This window comes from Tachyglossus aculeatus, chromosome 22 (genome assembly GCF_015852505.1).
Source record: "Tachyglossus aculeatus isolate mTacAcu1 chromosome 22, mTacAcu1.pri, whole genome shotgun sequence".
Taxonomy (NCBI): domain Eukaryota; kingdom Metazoa; phylum Chordata; class Mammalia; order Monotremata; family Tachyglossidae; genus Tachyglossus; species Tachyglossus aculeatus.
Genome location: NC_052087.1, coordinates 26,562,550 through 26,579,384, shown reverse-complemented (window position 1 = coordinate 26,579,384; position 16,835 = coordinate 26,562,550). Strand labels below are relative to the sequence as shown.

Below are 16,835 nucleotides of genomic sequence, written 5' to 3'. Positions count from 1 at the left end.
AAGGACATTAAGTAAGGGGAACCCAAGGTTAAAAATAAAGTGAAACCCAATCAGAATGTCACTAGGAATTCTGAGTGAATATCTAAAAAATAGATTTTAGATATTTTGCCTGGACCAGGGGGAGTAGATTGTAATACTCCCCATACCTCCTCCTCCTACCTCTGGGAGAGTGCATTGCTACTCTGAGCTCCAGAAATGGAAATTCTCCTTGCAGAAGTCTCCAGCCAGTAGTAATAGTTAACAGCAACGGCTCCCATCTGAGGTTGCAGAGGGTACCCTCGACCTCCACAGCTCAGATTTATTTCCAAATTCACTCCTTATCTAATGGATTCTTCCAGAGAGATATCTCAAACGGGATTTGGGCTAGCATGAACCAGGAACAAGAGTTGCTAGCCACACCCACTTAGCCCTCCTCTCACTATGGAGATCAGAATTAGCCACTCATTTTCCAGTGGAGAAGTCCCAGAACTTCATCTCATTGTTTCACCCTTAGCTTCCCCAAGTAAGTGGTGGGGCTATTTGTTTTCCTTGGGCTGTGCACCCCGACTACCCCAATTCCCAGGCTCCACCCAAGATTCTCAACTTCATCTCACTGATCTTGTACCCCACCAAAGTGGCAGCAGCTGTGGATCTGGGATTTTCTCAAATCCCAAATCTTGGGAAATCTAAGCCAGAGGCAAGAATATGTTCTTCCCCCCATATATGCCACTGGGTGCTCATTTCCTTTCCCACTCCCCCATAGCAGTTATATGTATGTCTTTACACTCTATTGCCTCTCTCACCTGTAATTTATTTTAACATCTACCTCCCTGGCTTGATTGTAAGCTCCTTGAGGTCAGGGATCAAGTCTACTCATGAATCGTATTTATTGAGCGCTTACTGTGTGCAGAGCACTGTACTAAGCTACTCATTCTACTGTGTTCGCTCAAGAACTTAGAACAGTGTTTTGCATGGCATAAACACTCAAGAAATACTATACTATTGATGGAGCTGTATGCTCAGAGAGATTTTTAAAAAAAGGAATTGCAAAATTAAAATGTTTAAATTCTCAAATGTATACGTTGTTTCTCACTTTCAAAACATTTGCTTTACATAAATCACATTTGACTTTAGGGTGTGTGTTAGTTCAATGCAGACATCCCCAGGACAGACTCCTCAATAGCTAAGCATGATGACAGGTGAGGGCACAGGATGAAGGAAACCAAAGTCAGAAAAAAAAATATGTTTAAAGAGAGACTATGACAAGGAGAGCCTTTTATTATTATTCTTTCTCTTTTGCTTCTCAGAAAGATTTTTGAAAATGAATGAGTAACCAAACAGCCCCACTGCTGATGGGAGATACGATAGCCAAACTAGGATTAAGGGAAGAATGAGAATAGTTTTTTTAAAGCAAAAGTCAGTGAGACCAGATGACAGATGTTGCAGGGCACTTGAGGAAACAGGGAATATTTATTTTTGAGAATTGTGCAGAGTAGAAATTCCTGAGGATTGGAAAAAATTGGAAAAATTATGTACTTTTTTAAAAAAGCAGAAAGGGAATAGCCTAGTAATCACAGACATTAATACCTGGGTAGATACAACATTAAGTGATCAAATAATCACTTTTGCAGCCATTTAGAAGAGGAAATCATGCCAGATACATTTAATCTCCTCTGATAGAGAAACAACATGTAGGCAAGGGGAAACACTTGACATGGTCTATCTAGACTTCATGAGGGCTTTGGATTCCATCCCAGATGTTGTGACTACCAACTCTGTTGTATTGTTCTCTCCTAAGAGCTTAGTATATAGTTTTACACACAGTACAGTGCTTAATCAATACAGTGGTTTGATCGAAATGGCAGGAAGGGAAAGCACGGTCATGCCCATCAATAGGTTAGGTGATTGCACTGCTAGGTTTGGGGTGGCACCCAAAGGATAGTCACCAATCCTCAGACCAACCAGGAGACCATCTTGGTTACTGCCCTACCTGTCTTGCCTTATGCTTTCGAGTTGTGTCCAACTCATAGTGACACCAAGGACACATCTCTCCCAGAATGTCCCACTTCCATCTGCAATCATTCTGGTAGTGGATCCACAGAGTTTTCTTGGTAGAAATTCAGAAATAGTGTAATAATAACAATAATGGCATTTTTTAAGTGCTTACTATGTGCAAAGCACTGTTCTAAGCACTGGGTTACAAGGTGATCAGGTTGTCCCACTCGGGGCTCACAGTCTTAATTCCCATTTTCCAGATGAAGTAACTTAGGCACAGAGAAGTTAAGTGACTTGCCCAAAGTCACACAGCTGATAATTGGCAGAGCCGGGATTTGAACTCATGACCTCTGACTCCAAAGCCCATGCTCTTTCCACTGAGCCACGCTCCTTCTCATTGCATCCATTGTTTACTCCTTCTTCTGCACAGTAAACTAGTCTTTGCCCTTGACTCTCTCCCATGCTGCTGCTGCCCAGCAAAGGTGAGTTTTAACAAAGCAGATTGCCTTCCACTCTCTAGCCACTGCCCAAGCCAGGAATGGAATAGATAATTCCTCTGCTTGACTCTCCCTCCTGTAATCAAGGCTGGTAGAGTACTGGAAACTCTCCAGGTGCGACCCTGCGATGGATCCTGTCCTACAGGAATCAGGATATTTACTACTTTTTTTGGTGAACTGACCCAAGGACTCAAATGCTTCCTCATCATATATGTGCAGATGGTACTATTGGATATGGTCACTAACACTTTTAAGGATGGGAATAGAACACAGATAATATATAAAAGCTGGAAAACAGGTTTACAAAAACAGTGGAGTTCATGAAGATCAAAACCAAACAACATAGCTAGATTTTATGCCACCAGCTACAGATTTCCATTGGCCAGGATTAACTTCCTCATCCCTGTGAACACCACATTAGCCACACCTGCCTGTACAATCCTTAGAACTCCAGGAAGGTTGTGAGCGTGATTGTCATCAGGTCCTATTTTCTGGAGCCATAAGATGCTCAAGGGCTGACCCTGAGTCCTGTTTTATTTACAGAATTTAATGTTGATATTTTGAATGGTCAACTTTTGACTTGTTCTAATTGCTTGTGCTATATTTTTTATTTTTCTTTGTGTCTGTCCTTCTCCAGTTAGCCTGGGAGTCCCCTGAGGAACAAGAACCATGAGTTAATTGATTTCCCTTTATTGAACCCAGCACATAGTTCTGTGCTTGGTCCACTGCATGTGATTATTATTATACATAATAATAATAATAATAATAATAATAACATCATAAATTAAGCCTGGTAAAATATTGGCCAATCAATCAATCAATCAATCGTATTTATTGAGCGCTTACTATGTGCAGAGCACTGTACTAAGCGCTTGGGAAGTACAAATTGGCATCACATAGAGACAGTCCCTACCCAACAGTGGGCTCACAGTCTAAAAGGGGGAGACAGAGAACAGAACCAAACATACCAACAAAATAAAATAAGTAGGATAGAAATGCACAAGTAAAATAAATAAATAAATAGATAAATAGAGTAATAAATATGTACAACCATATATACATATATACAGGTGCTGTGGGGAAGGGAAGGAGGTAAGACGGGAGGATGGAGAGGGGGACGAGGGGGAGAGGAAAGAAGGGGCTCAGTCTGGGAAGGCCTCCTGGAGGAGGTGAGCTCTCAGCAGGGCCTTGAAGGGAGGAAGAGAGCTAGCTTGGCGGATGGGCAGAGGGAGGGCATTCCAGGCCCGGGGGATGACGTGGGCCGGGGGTCGATGGCGGGACAGGCGAGAGCGAGGTACAGTGAGGAGATTAGTGGTGGAGGAGCGGAGGGTGCGGGCTGGGCAGTAGAAGGAGAGAAGGGAGGTGAGGTAGGAGGGGGCGAGGTGATGGAGAGCCTTGAAGCCCAGGGTGAGGAGTTTCTGCTTGATGCGCAGATTGATCGGTAGCCATTGGAGGTTTTTGAGGAGGGGAGTAATATGTCCAGAGCGTTTCTGGACAAAGATAATCCGGGCAGCAGCATGAAGTATGGATTGAAGTGGAGAGAGACACGAGGATGGGAGATCAGAGAGAAGGCTAGTGCAGTAGTCCAGACGGGATAGGATGAGACTTAGGCCAGGCATAAGTACTACAGAAAGAAATGAGACTTAGGCCAGGCATAAGTACTACAGAAAGAAACCTAGGAATCATAGTTGACTATAACGAAGTATTTATTTATATTAATCTGTCCCACCCTCTAGACAGTAAGCTCACTGTGGGCAGGGAACGTGTCTACCAATTCTGTTGTACTCTCCCAAGGGCTGAGTACAGTGTTTTGCACATAGTAAGCACTCAAATACCATTGATGATAATGACTTGGAGTTGCATATGAATTAGCAATGAAATGATGTTAATTTTAAAAGTCAGTACATACAGTGACAAATCAACAAGAGTATAAAGTACAAGAATAGGTTAATAATCTTTCTGTTCTATTCTGCATCAGTCAGAACTTAGGGTATTGGCCACTCTGTTCATTTCACTTTGAAAAGCATGAAAACAGGAACACAAACATCATTAAAATGGAGCAAGATAGGCTTCAAGATGAAGGTTACTTAAGAGATTCTGTGGGCAGGGCAAACGTCACCCACCGAATGCCAGAGGCAGGGAAAAATTGGCTGCCCTCTTCTATTCTGCATCATTACATTGGGCTGCTTATGCCCTTGCATTCTATATGAATCACCACATTCGACCCTCTGAACCTAGAGATAATAATAATAATGATGGCATTTGTTAAGCGCTACTATGTGCGAAGCAATGTTCTAAGCACTGGGGGGGGGGATGCAAGGTGAGCAGGTTGTCCCATGTGGGGCTCACAGTCTTAAATCCCCATTTTCCAGATGAGGTAACTGAGGCCCAGAGAAGTGAAGTGACTTGCCCAAAGTCACACAGTAATCCTCCAAATGAGGAAAATCAGAAGATTTGCAGTTCCATTTTGCCATGTGCACAGAACTTGTTAGAAACACGATTGAAGCCTGACATAGTTCATCCCCTTAGCTCATTTATTGGCCTTGTAATGGCAGGGAACCATAAGTGTCAACTATTTCTTAATAGAGATGCATTTAGGAAAACCACTCTCATGGAATAATAAATATACTTGATTAAGTCTGATGCTTGAGTTTGTCTGGGGTAAACTTAACCCAAGTGGTGGTACCGGCTTGTAAGCACTTTATAAAGTACAGTGCAATGATGCTGACTGGTTTCCATCCCCTTCACTCCATAGAAACAGCCCTCTCTAAGGTAACTAATGACCCTCTTCTTGACAAATATGATGGCCTCTACTCCATCCTGATCCTCCTAGACCTCTAAGATGCCTTTGACACTGTTGACTACCCACTTCTCCTTGAAACTATCCAACCTTGGCTTCACTGAGGCTGTCCTCTCTTGGTTTTCCTCCTCTGTCTCTGACCACTCCTTCTCTGTCTCTTTTTCTGGCCCCTCCTCTGCCTCCCACCCCCTGATAGTAGGGATCCCTCAAGGCTCAGTTCTAAGTCCCTTTCTGTCCCCCTACACCCAAATAATAATGATAATATTAATAATGGTTCTTGTTAAGAGCTTACTGTGTGCCAAGCACTTTTCTAAGCACTGGGGTAGATCCAAGGTAGGCACTTAGGACACAGTCCCTGTCCCTACTAAAATACTTCTTTGTATGCACATGGAAAAGAATCCTGTTAATACAAAAGTATCCTTTTAATACAAAAATTCTTTCCAAGAAATGTCAATGTAGGAGGCTACTGCATCAGCCTCCTCTCCAATCTCCCATCCTCCTGTCTCTCCCTACTTCAATCCATACTTCACGCCGCTGCCCGGATCATCTTTGTTCAGAAACTCTCTGGGCATGTTACTCCCTTCCTCAAAAATCTCCAGTGGTTACCAATCAACCTATGCATCAGGCAAAAACTCCTCACCCTCAGCTTCAAGGCTCTCCATCACCTCGCCCCCTCCTACCTCACCTCCCTTCTCTCCTTCTCCAGCCCAGCCCGCACCCTCTGCTCCTCTGCCGCTCATCTCCTCACCGTGCCTCGTTCTCACCTGTCCCACCATCGACCCCTGCCCCACGTCATCCCCCTGGCCTGGAATGCCCTCCCTCCCCACATCCGCCAAGCCAGCTCTCTTCCTCCACTCAAAGCCCCACTGAGAGCTCACCTCCTCCAGGAGGCCTTCCCAGACTGAGCCCCCTCCTTCCTCTCCCCCTTCTCCCCCTCCCTATCCCCTCCGCCTTACCTCCTTCCCCTCCCCACAGCACCTGTATATATGTATATATGTTTGTATGTATTTATTACTCTATTTATTTTGTTTGTACATATTAATTCTATTTATTTTATTTTGGTAATATGTTTTGTTTTGTTCTCTGTCTCCCCCTTCTAGACTGTGACCCCACTGTTGGGTAGGGATCATCTGTATATGTTGCCAACTTGTACTTCTCAAGTGCTTAGTACAGTGTTCTGCACACAGTAAGCACTCAATAAATACAATTGAATGAATGAAGTGGTGGAGTTGGGATTAGAACCCATGATCTCACCCCCATTGCTCCAGAGTCTTGCTGGCCTTTCCCTGCTAACCTGGTACCACTTCTAACTTGGCCTGGTGGGCTTTCAAAATTTTTTAGTGCCCCCTCACCCCCAGGCAACTATCCCCTATTCTGAAGTGATTGCTTACCTCATATACCAGCTAGTGTCAGACGTGGCTAAGGGGTGGCTTGATAGCTGTCTTCAAGCACCTATGAGGTGGTTTTTCAAAGTTGTTCTTCATGGCCTGGTGAAATTCTGGCTAGACAAAAGGAAGAGTTTCTTAACTATCAGTGCATTATTGCCCCTAGAAATTCTTTTGAGAGAGACTATGGAGTTACAGAGGCCACACCTTCTTAGATTTATAGTAAACAACTAGACATCTCCCTCACCAGGCCGGAGGCAGAGGGGTGGAGCAGTGGCTCCGGCCGGGCCCATCTCAGGGCTCTGGTTCTAAAGTACTAAATCTACTCTCATTTGGAGGGAGCCACTAACCCAGCTGTTCTGATGCTTCCATCACAAATACCGTTCCCCCTAACCATTTAGATACTCCCTGTTTTAAAATCAAAGAGTTATTTCTTGCTGAGAAGTCTTCTAAGATGACTCATTGAAACTGTCATTTCTCTGGCTTTTAATTCAATAAGATTCTTAGGTAAAATTCTCAGTGCCCTCCACGACAATGCCTTTTATCGAAGGGGTTTTTCATACCTTTATAGCAAACAGCCCAGACTGCCCAACAGCAGGGCTTCAAGGGGTGGCACCTGTTGTAGATGAGGGGAAGTCCTGCCCCCTGCAAAGTGGAAGACAGACAAAAGCTACTTTCCCAGTTGGTAGAACTTGGAGCTGGTTGTCAATCAACCAATCAGTGCTTAATAAATCTTACTGACTATCTTAGTGTAAGTTCCTCCATTATATTATAAAGCACAGGAAACCTGTCTTTTGCATATGGTAGCCTCTCCCAAGCACTTAGTAGGTACTCAATATATTCCAGTAATTGATTGATTATTAACATAGCTTCCTGTTTTTAAGCAGAAAATCCCACAAAGAGTAAGAGTCCCAAGTGGCAGATGACTTTAATTACCAGCTACCATTGCAATCTAGCTAATGCTCTGGTAATGAAAAAATAAATAAATAAATGCATTTTGCTAGTCTCCTCCTTTCAGAACTAAATGGAAGCCCACTGAGATTATACCTGATAATCTTTTTAAAGTTTTCCCCCCAAGCAGAGAGGAAGATTCCTGTTTGTTGTCATCCTAGGTCTGAAAAAAGGAAACACTGATGAAATTAATTCCATTCAATAGTAATAGTAATGGTGGTATTTATTAAGGGCTTACTTTGTGGAGCACTGTGCTAGGCACTTGGGTAGATAAAAGATAATCAGCAGCGTGGCTCAGTGGAAAGAGCCCAGGCTTTGGAGTCAGAGGTCATGGGTTCAAATCCCAGCTCTGCCAACTGTCAGCTGTGTGACTTTGGACAAGTCACTTAACTTCTCTGTGCCTCAGTGACCTCATCTGTAAAATGGGGACTAAGACTGTGAGCCCCAGGTGGGACAACCTTGATTACCTTGTAACACCCAAGTGCTTAGAACAGTGCTTGGCACATAGTAAGCGCTTAACAAATACCAACATTATTATTAGGTCAGTCTCACATTATCGGTCCCCATCCCATATTAGGCTCACAGTCACAAAGAGGAAGGGAGATGAGTTATTGAAACCCCCTTTTACAGATGAGGAAACTGAGGCCCAGAAAATTTAAGTGACTTATCCAAGGTCACGCAACTGGCAAATGACAGAGCCTGGATTAGAATTGGGTCTCCTGACTCCCAGTCCTGTGCTGTTTTCACAAGGCCCCGCCAATTCACAAGAAGGCTCCCTTTGGAAGGTGCAAAAGGAGAGGGGGAAAGGGGAAAGTCTGTGGAGAAAAAAAATGACAATAGAGAGAACAAAATGATTTTATCTATAAAGTACTCAGATGAGCCCTAGATCTACTTTCAGCTTCAGCCATATTCTACTAGTTTTAGCACTGAAGCCCCAGCTTACCAAGCCCCCAGATGTTGGTCTAGTTCTGTAACTACCTCTTCCTAATAACAAATAAGGAGCAAGCTCTTCAATGTGCCCAGGGCTGTTAAAGTGAAGGCATTAAGTACCCTGATCAACAGTAATCATGTTGTTTGAATTAGAATCACAAATGCTTACAACTTACTGGTTGGTTCTTTTAAATAACTCTTGGTGGTTTCCATTAAGTTACTTGAAATGGACTTGACTCTTCTCAGCAAATGGTTTACCGCGCAAAACTTAACAGAAACTTCCAGGTGGGAAGGTGGTTCTGCCCATTCTCTTCACACCCAATCTTCTTCTCTCCCCCTCTCCTTCAGTGACCAATCCAGCCTTTCCTGGGTTCAAATAATAATAATGATGATGGTATTTGTTAAGTGCTTACTCTGTGCCAAGCACTGTTCTAAGCGCTGGGAGAGATACAAGGTAATCAGGTTGTCCCAGGTGGGGCTCACAGTTTTAATCCCCGTTTTACAGATGAGGTAACTGAGATACAGAAAAGTTAAGTGACTTGCCAAAAGTCACACAGCTGCCAAGTGGCGGAGCTGGGGTTAGAACCCAAGACTGACTCCCAAGCCTGTGCTCCTTACACTAAGCCACACTTTCCAATAGCACCAGGAAAAATCACCCCAAAAGTACTGCACAAAAGAAGCCATTTGCCAACTACCTACTGTCTGTTGCCTCTCTTATGGCTTTGAGGATCCCTGGAGCTCTTAACCAATTTATATCATTCTTTCCACACACTTTCTTTTTGGGGGGCTTCCTTTCTCCTATATGCAGGGTGGCCAGTAATGGCATTTGCAAATCAGTCAATCAATCAATCAATCAATCACATTTATTGAGCACTTACTATGTGCAGAGCATTGTACTAAGCACCTGTAAGAGTGCAATGTTACGGAGTTAGTTGCCATGTTCCCTGCCCACAGTGAGCTTACAGGTTAAAGGACACCAAGCACCCAGACATAAATAATAATAATAATAATAACGATAGTGATAATAATAAATGACAGTGTGGTATTGGCTAACTGCTTTACAATACATCCAGCACTGTGCTGAGCCCTGAGGTAAGATAATCAGGTTGGCCACAGTCCCTGTCCCACCGGAGGCTAGCAGTTTAAGGGAGATAAAGAACCAATATTTAAAATCCCCATTTACCCTTGAGAAAACCAAGGTAAGGAGAAATTAAGTGACTTTCCCAAGGTCATACAACAGGCAAGTGGCCATGCCAGGATTTGAACCTTGCTTCTTCTGATTTACTGTCCCGTACTCTCTACTAGGCCACAGTGTTTCATGTCAAGCTTACAGTATGCAATAAGTATATACAATATAGAATACAATGCTGTCATATGGAACATCTTGGGGAGGGCATGCCCAACTCCGAGCTTTTCTCTGGGGTGACACCTGATCCACCCTTTTGCTCCAGGGCCTTTCCCTTCCATTCCCAGGTTCCCATGCACACAAGCGCTGCTTCTGAGCCATAAGACATAGCAGCCAGAGAGGCGGCAGAGGGAAGCTGGGGATTTAAAATAAAAGTACCAAACATGAAGGGATCTGGTACTATAACCATCCTGGACAGGGGATAGACCAGCTGACAGTTAAGTGTAAATTAAGGTAAATGGTCACCTTAAGTACATGTTAATGTCTGGGACATGACAGGACCACAGGGGTTGGTGGTTGTGAACAGCAAACTGGAAGGAGAAGGCATGGCTCTGGAGCAGGTGGGCATCAGGAGCTCTCCCAGAGAAACACTCTGACTTCAGGGGTTCCAAAAGATTTATGTATGTTGCAATATACAGTGCTCTATCAATATGGTTGATTGACTAGTCAATTGATTTAGGCCCAAGGAGGAGAGATCCTTCTAAAAATCTGAGGAAGACTTTCAGAAAACAAGCGGATTGTTAAAAGGAGCAGATTGAGAATCAGCATGGCCTAGTGGAAAAAGCACAGGAATCAGGACCTGGGTTCTAATCCCAATTCTGCCACTCATCCGCTGTGTGAATTTAGGCAAGTCACACCTTCTCCTTACCTCATCGGTAAAATGGAGATTAAAACTGTGAGCCCCACATTGAACACAGACTGTGTCCAACCTGATTTGCTTGTATTTACTGCAGTGCTTAATGCAGTGCCCGGCACATAGTAAGCATGTAGCAAATACCCTTTTTTTAAAAAAAAAGTTCTTAAAGGTTCCTGGGGGGCTGATGAGCATTACATTGCAGCAGTACAACAAGGGTGAGACAGCTGGGCACCGGCAATGGGAGCAGTAATACAAGGGCAGCACAAATTAAAGGGCAGAATGCTGGCTACCCCACTGATTATTTGAGACTAAAGAGAGAGCTCTAGCTTGCCACTGGCCATGGGGCACAACAGTACCTCCAGGCATGGCTCAGTGGAAAGAGCATGGCTTTGGAGTCAGAAGTCATGAGTTCAAATCCAGACTCTGCCAATTGTCAGCTGTGTGACTTTGGGTGAGTCACTTAACTTCCTTGTGCCTCAGTTCCCTCATCTGTAAAATGGGGATGAAGACTGTGAGCCCCCAGTGGGCCAACCTGATCACCTTGTAACCTCCCTAGCACTTAGAACAGCGCTTTGCACATAGTAAATGCTTAACAAATATCTTTATTATTATTATTATGATTCATTCATTCAATTGTATTTATTGAGTGCTTACTATGTGCAAAACACCATACTAAGCACTTGGGAGAGTACAATATAATGACAAACAGGCACATTCCCTGCCTAAAACAGGCTCACAGTCTAGAGGGGGAGACAGGCATTAATATAAATAAGCAAATAAATAACTAATAATAATAATAATGATTATGGTATTTGTTAAGCACTTACTACGTGCCAAGCACTGTTCTAAGCACCGGGGTAGGTACAAAGTAATCAAGGTGGCCCATGTGGGGCTCACAGTCTTAGTCCCCATTTTACAGATGAGGTAACTGAGGCACAGAGAAGTTAAGTGACTTGCCTAAAGTCACACAGCTGATAAACTGATAAGTGGCAGAGTGGGGATTAGAACCCATGACCTCTGACTCCCAAGCCCATGCTCTTTCCACTAAGCCACACTGCTTCTCTGTATATATAGATCTACACATATGTGCTGTGGGAATGGGAGGGAGGATGAATGAAAGGAGCAAATTAGGGTGACACAGAAGGAAGTGGAGGGAAGAGCTTATTCGTGGAAGGCTTCTTGGAGGAGATGCACCTTCTTCAATAAGGCTTTGAAGTGGGGGAGAGCAATTATCAGTCTGATATGAGGAGGGAGAAGGTTCCAGGCCAGGGGTAGAATGTGGGTGAGAGGTTGGTGGCAAGATAGATGAGATTGAGGTACAGTGAAAAGATTAGCATTAGATGAACGAGGTATGTAGGCTGGGGTTGTAGTAGAAGAGTAGTGAGGTGAGGGAGGGGGCAAGGTGATTAAGTGCTTTAAAGCCGATGGTGAGGAGTTTTTGTTCGATGCAGAGGTATATGGGCAACCACTGGAATTTCTTGAGGAGTGGGGAAACATGGTCTGAACATTTTTGAAGGAAAATGATCAGGGCAGCAGACGGAGTATTGACTGGAGTGGGGAGAGACAGGAGACAGGGAAGTCAGCAAGGAGACTGATACGATAATCAAGGTGGGATAAGATAAGTGCTGGCATTAATGTGTTAGCTTTATGTCATAGTCTACTTTCTAGACTGTAAGCTCATTGTGGGCAGGGAATGTTTCTGTTATATTTTTATTTATTCTGTACTCTTCCAAGGACTTAGTACAAAGCTCTGCACACAGTAATCACTGAATAAATACAATTGACTGACACAATAAAGAGGAGGTGTTGAGAGTTGGCTGAGAGGTTGCCTGGCTCCTCTATTTCTTGGTTCCTGACCCAAATCGGTTTAAGGAGGCTGGCACCTAGGTAGGGTTCCTGGGATGTACCAACTAGATAAAGCCAAAAAGATAGTACTGTAAGACTTCCAAGTCCTGCTTCCGGGTGCCAGGACCATGCAGATTTTCCTATGGGGCCAAGGGAGGTGGGAGGACAGAAAGTGAGTTCTTTCTGTTGTTGCCCTGACACAAGGTTGAACCTTGAACTACTAAATGAAGTGAGATGGCTAAGGGTGAAAGGTGAAGTTAGTTCCATTTCAGACCCACATGGTTTGGGAAATTAACTAATTGGGACCTTTCAGCAGTGACGTCAAAGAAAGCATCTCCTTCCACAGCTGGTTTGACACTGCCATAGGTCCTTCTGACTCAGGGGCCTTGAGAGGTCAGCCCTTTCCTGAAAACTAGCCTGCTTTGTCCACCCGCTTTCCCTGGCCTCCAAACCCTCTCCCCTTTAGTGCTCAGCAAAGGGAATAAAAGTAATAATAATAGTATTTGTTTAGTGCTGACTTTGTGCCAAGCATCATACTAAGCACTGGGGTAGATACGAGACAATTAATTCAGACACAATCCCTGTCCCACAGGGGTCTCATAGTTTAGTGGGGAGGGAGGACAGGGGGAAACAATTACAGGAAGTTAAGTGACTCGTCCAGGGTCACACAGCACTCAAGCAGCAGAGCTGGAATTCAAACCCAGGCCCTCCGACTCCCGGGCTTGTACTGTTTCCACCAAGCCATGTTGCTCACTTTCACTCCACTGAAACACACACACAGCTTTTTTTGAGATTTTTTTTCAGATGTGCAGTCTGTTTCCAGAACACTATGAGGCTTTCTTACTGTTGTTTTGGATGGAGAGTGAGGCAAGATAATTACCAAATAACTGAGAAAATGGGATCATCACCAATTGTATTTTTTAAGCGCTTCCTCTGTGCAGAGCACTGTACTTAGTGTTTGGGAGAGTACAATACAACAGAGTTGGTAGATACGTTCCCTACCCACTAGAAGGTTACAGGAACATCTCTGTTTTTGGTGGTGTGCCTTTGCTTCCTTATTGCAGTCATGACATACTTCATCAGTTTGCAGACAAGTAGAAGAAAGTTTAAGGAAGCCTGATGAAAGTCTTACAAGCTCTCTCTCCGACAAGAAGGAGAGGCAGTGACACCTGGATTTGAATAAATGGCTTTTCTTTAATGGTATTTGTTAAATGTTTACAATGTACCACGCACCATACTAAACACTGGGGTAGATACAAGCTAATTAGACTGGACACAGACCATGTTCCATATAAAGGTCACAGTCTTAATCCCCATTTTACAGATGAGGAAACTGAGGCAGAGAGAAGTTAAATGACTTGCCCAAGATCACACAGCAGACATGTGGCAGAAATAATTAGAACCTAGGTTCTTTGACTGCCAGGCCCATGTTCTTTCCACTAGGCAATGCTGTTTCAGGTTGTTTAGAGAAGTTTAGGAAGTTTAGAGAAACCCCCAGGCAAAGGCCCTCCTGGGCACCTGCTTAGCATTATGGAACACAATAAGCAAGGAGGCAAAATGCATCCGGCGAGGTCTGGGGGATTTCTCCATCCCGCTGCAAGAAACACAAATATACACAGGGCAAACAAAGGTCAGCTCCCTTCCTTCTTAGTCTCACTAGATGTTTTCAACTCCGCAGTAAAGAGATCTGCCCTGTTCATCTTTTTCAGGAAAAAAGCTAAGAAACTTGGCAGGACTATACAATGGCATTTCTGTCATAATAATAATAATAATGGCATTTATTAAGCACTTACTATGTGCAAAGCACTGTTCTAAAGTGTCAGGAAGCACATGACAGGAAGCACTGTCATGGTAGTAAGTTGTGAAAATAGAATTTATTGAGTGTCCGCTGGATGCTGTGCACTGTACTAAGCACCTGGGAAGTTCAAAACAAGGAAATGATACACTCCCTGACCATGAGGAGCTTACATTCTAACAGGGAAGCAGACATAAAAGTATTTACAAATGAGGTATTCTGAATAAATAATTGAAGGTACAATTGAGTAACTGTATATACCTAAGTGCCAAAGATAGGTTAAAAATCAGAACATAAGGGATAGAGATGATTGCTGCATTACGTAATTTGGATTGCTGGGAATTCACTGGAGAAGGCATGCTTGAAAAGGCGGGCTTTCAGGAAGGCTTGGATTTTAGGGTGGGCTGTGGTCAGTTCCCCAGTAGTCTGTAAGCCCCCCCGCTGGGCAGTAAGCTGGTTGTGGGGAGGGAAGATGTCTACCAACTGTGTTATATTATACTCCTTCAAATAATAATAATAATGATGGCATTTGTTAAGCGCTTACTATGTGCAAAGCACTGTTCTAAGCGCTGGGGGGGATACAATGTGATCAAGTTGTCCCACGAGGGGCTCACAGTCTTAATCCCCATTTTTACAGATGAGGTAACTGGGGCTCAGAGAAGTTAAGCACTTAGCAGTTCTCTGCACACAGTAAGCACTTAATAAAGGTGATCAATTGATTAATTGATTGAGGGAAAGAGTTCCAAACTGAGGAACAATGTGAGCTGGGGGATGGAAGTAAGAGAGACGAGATCAGCTCACGCCCACGAGAGTGACCGGCTTCTGTCACGTGGCAGTGTGCGGAATCTCTTGACCTTGGCTGGTCCCTTCTTCACATTGAACCTGCCTCCCATCATTAGAAACCAGGAAAATCGATCAATCAATCAATCAATGGTATTTATTGAGCGCTTATTGTGTGAGTAGCACTGTATCAAGCATTTGGGAAAATGCAATATAACAGAGTTGGTAGACACGTGCCCTGCTCACAAGGAGTTTATAACTAGATGAACTATTCCTACTTTGTAATTCTATAGGATTCAATCATCTGTAAGACAAGGTCCTTTCAAACAGCATGAGGCGTCCGAGATGCCCGCTTTTTAGGCAGAGGTAGCGGCAGCAGACAAAGCAGTAGAGGTGGCTGGAGGAAGATGTCCAAGAGGAGGTTGGGGGAGGAGAGGCAGGAGAACCATTTGTTCATTCAATCGTATTTATTGAGCATTTACTGTGTTCAGAGCACTGTACTAAGCACTTGGAAAGTACAATTCGGCAACAGATAAAGACGATCCCTACCCAGCAACAGGCTCACAGTCTAGAAGGGGGAGACAGACAACAAAACAAGTACACAGGCATGAATAGCATCAAAATAGATAAATAGAATTATAGATATATACACATCATTAATAAAATAAATATAATAATAAATATGTACAAATATACACAAGTGCTGTGGGGAGGGGAAGGGGATAGAGCAGAGGGAGGGAGTAGGAGTGATGGGGAGGTGAGAAGGAGCAGAGGAAAAGGGAGGCTCAGAAAAATATGGAACGCTTCATGAATTTGCAAAGATACCTATCTGTGGGGGGCCTGTGGGACACAAGACTCCTTGGGGCAATAGTGGGATGGATAGGATACGGCCAGTAGGCCACTAGAAGCAGCATGGCCTAGTGGAAAAAGCATAGGCCTGGGAGTCAGAGGACCTGGGTTCCAATTCTGACTCCTCCACTTCCTGCTGTATGACCTTGGGCAAATCATTTATCTTTTCTGTGCCTCTGTTCCCTCATCTGCAAAATGGGGATCCAATAACTGTTCTCGCTCAGACCTGATGATCTTGAATCAAGCAGCGTGGCTCAGTGGAAAGAACCAGGGCTTTGGAGTCAAAGGTCATGGGTTCGAATCCCAGCTCTGCCAATTGTCAGCTGTGTGACTTTGGGCAAGTCATTTAACTTCTCTGTACCTCAGTTCCCTCATCTGTACAATGGGGATTAAGACTGTGAGCCCCCTGTGGGACAACCTGATCACCTTGTAACCTCCCCAGCACTTGGAACAGTTCTTTGCACATAGCAAGTGCTTAATAAATGCCATTATTATTATTATTAACCCAGTGCTTAGTACATTGCTTCTAAGCACTTAACAAATACCACAATTGTTATTATAATTATTATTAATACTAATAATCATTTGGAAGTGCCTGAACCTCTACACAGCAATTTCTGCCAACCGACCTATGCCCTGACTGCTGTAACAGAGCGAATCATCAGAAAAGTGCTTTGAATTCTTCTCAAACCGGCACCATTAACCCACCAAGGGGCAGGTATGAGGAGGATAAGGAGGATTCAGATGTTGATGGTATCTCGGGGAAGTAAAACTGGATCTTTCTTGCCATCTCAGCTGTCAGATATTAGCATACTGGGACAGGCAGTCAAAGGGCTTCTCTTTGAGCCCTCCTCGATAGAGCTGGGGGGTGGAGACCAAGAAAAATGGTGCTGAGTTCAGATGGGATGATGTTTCTATATGGGGGGCTGTTAATAATAATGATGATTTTTGTTAAGTGCTTACTATGTGGCAAGCGCTGTTCTAAGC

General features: G+C 43.9%; 1 non-coding gene across 1 annotated transcript; it reads right to left on the bottom strand.

The window, feature by feature from the left end:
* Positions 1 to 2,464: 2,464 nt before the first annotated feature.
* Positions 2,465 to 2,603, bottom strand: LOC119944404. The gene has a single exon (XR_005455886.1). It is a non-coding gene; the product is annotated as a small nucleolar RNA SNORA7 (small nucleolar RNA).
* Between the last annotated feature and the right edge of the window lie 14,232 nt (positions 2,604 to 16,835).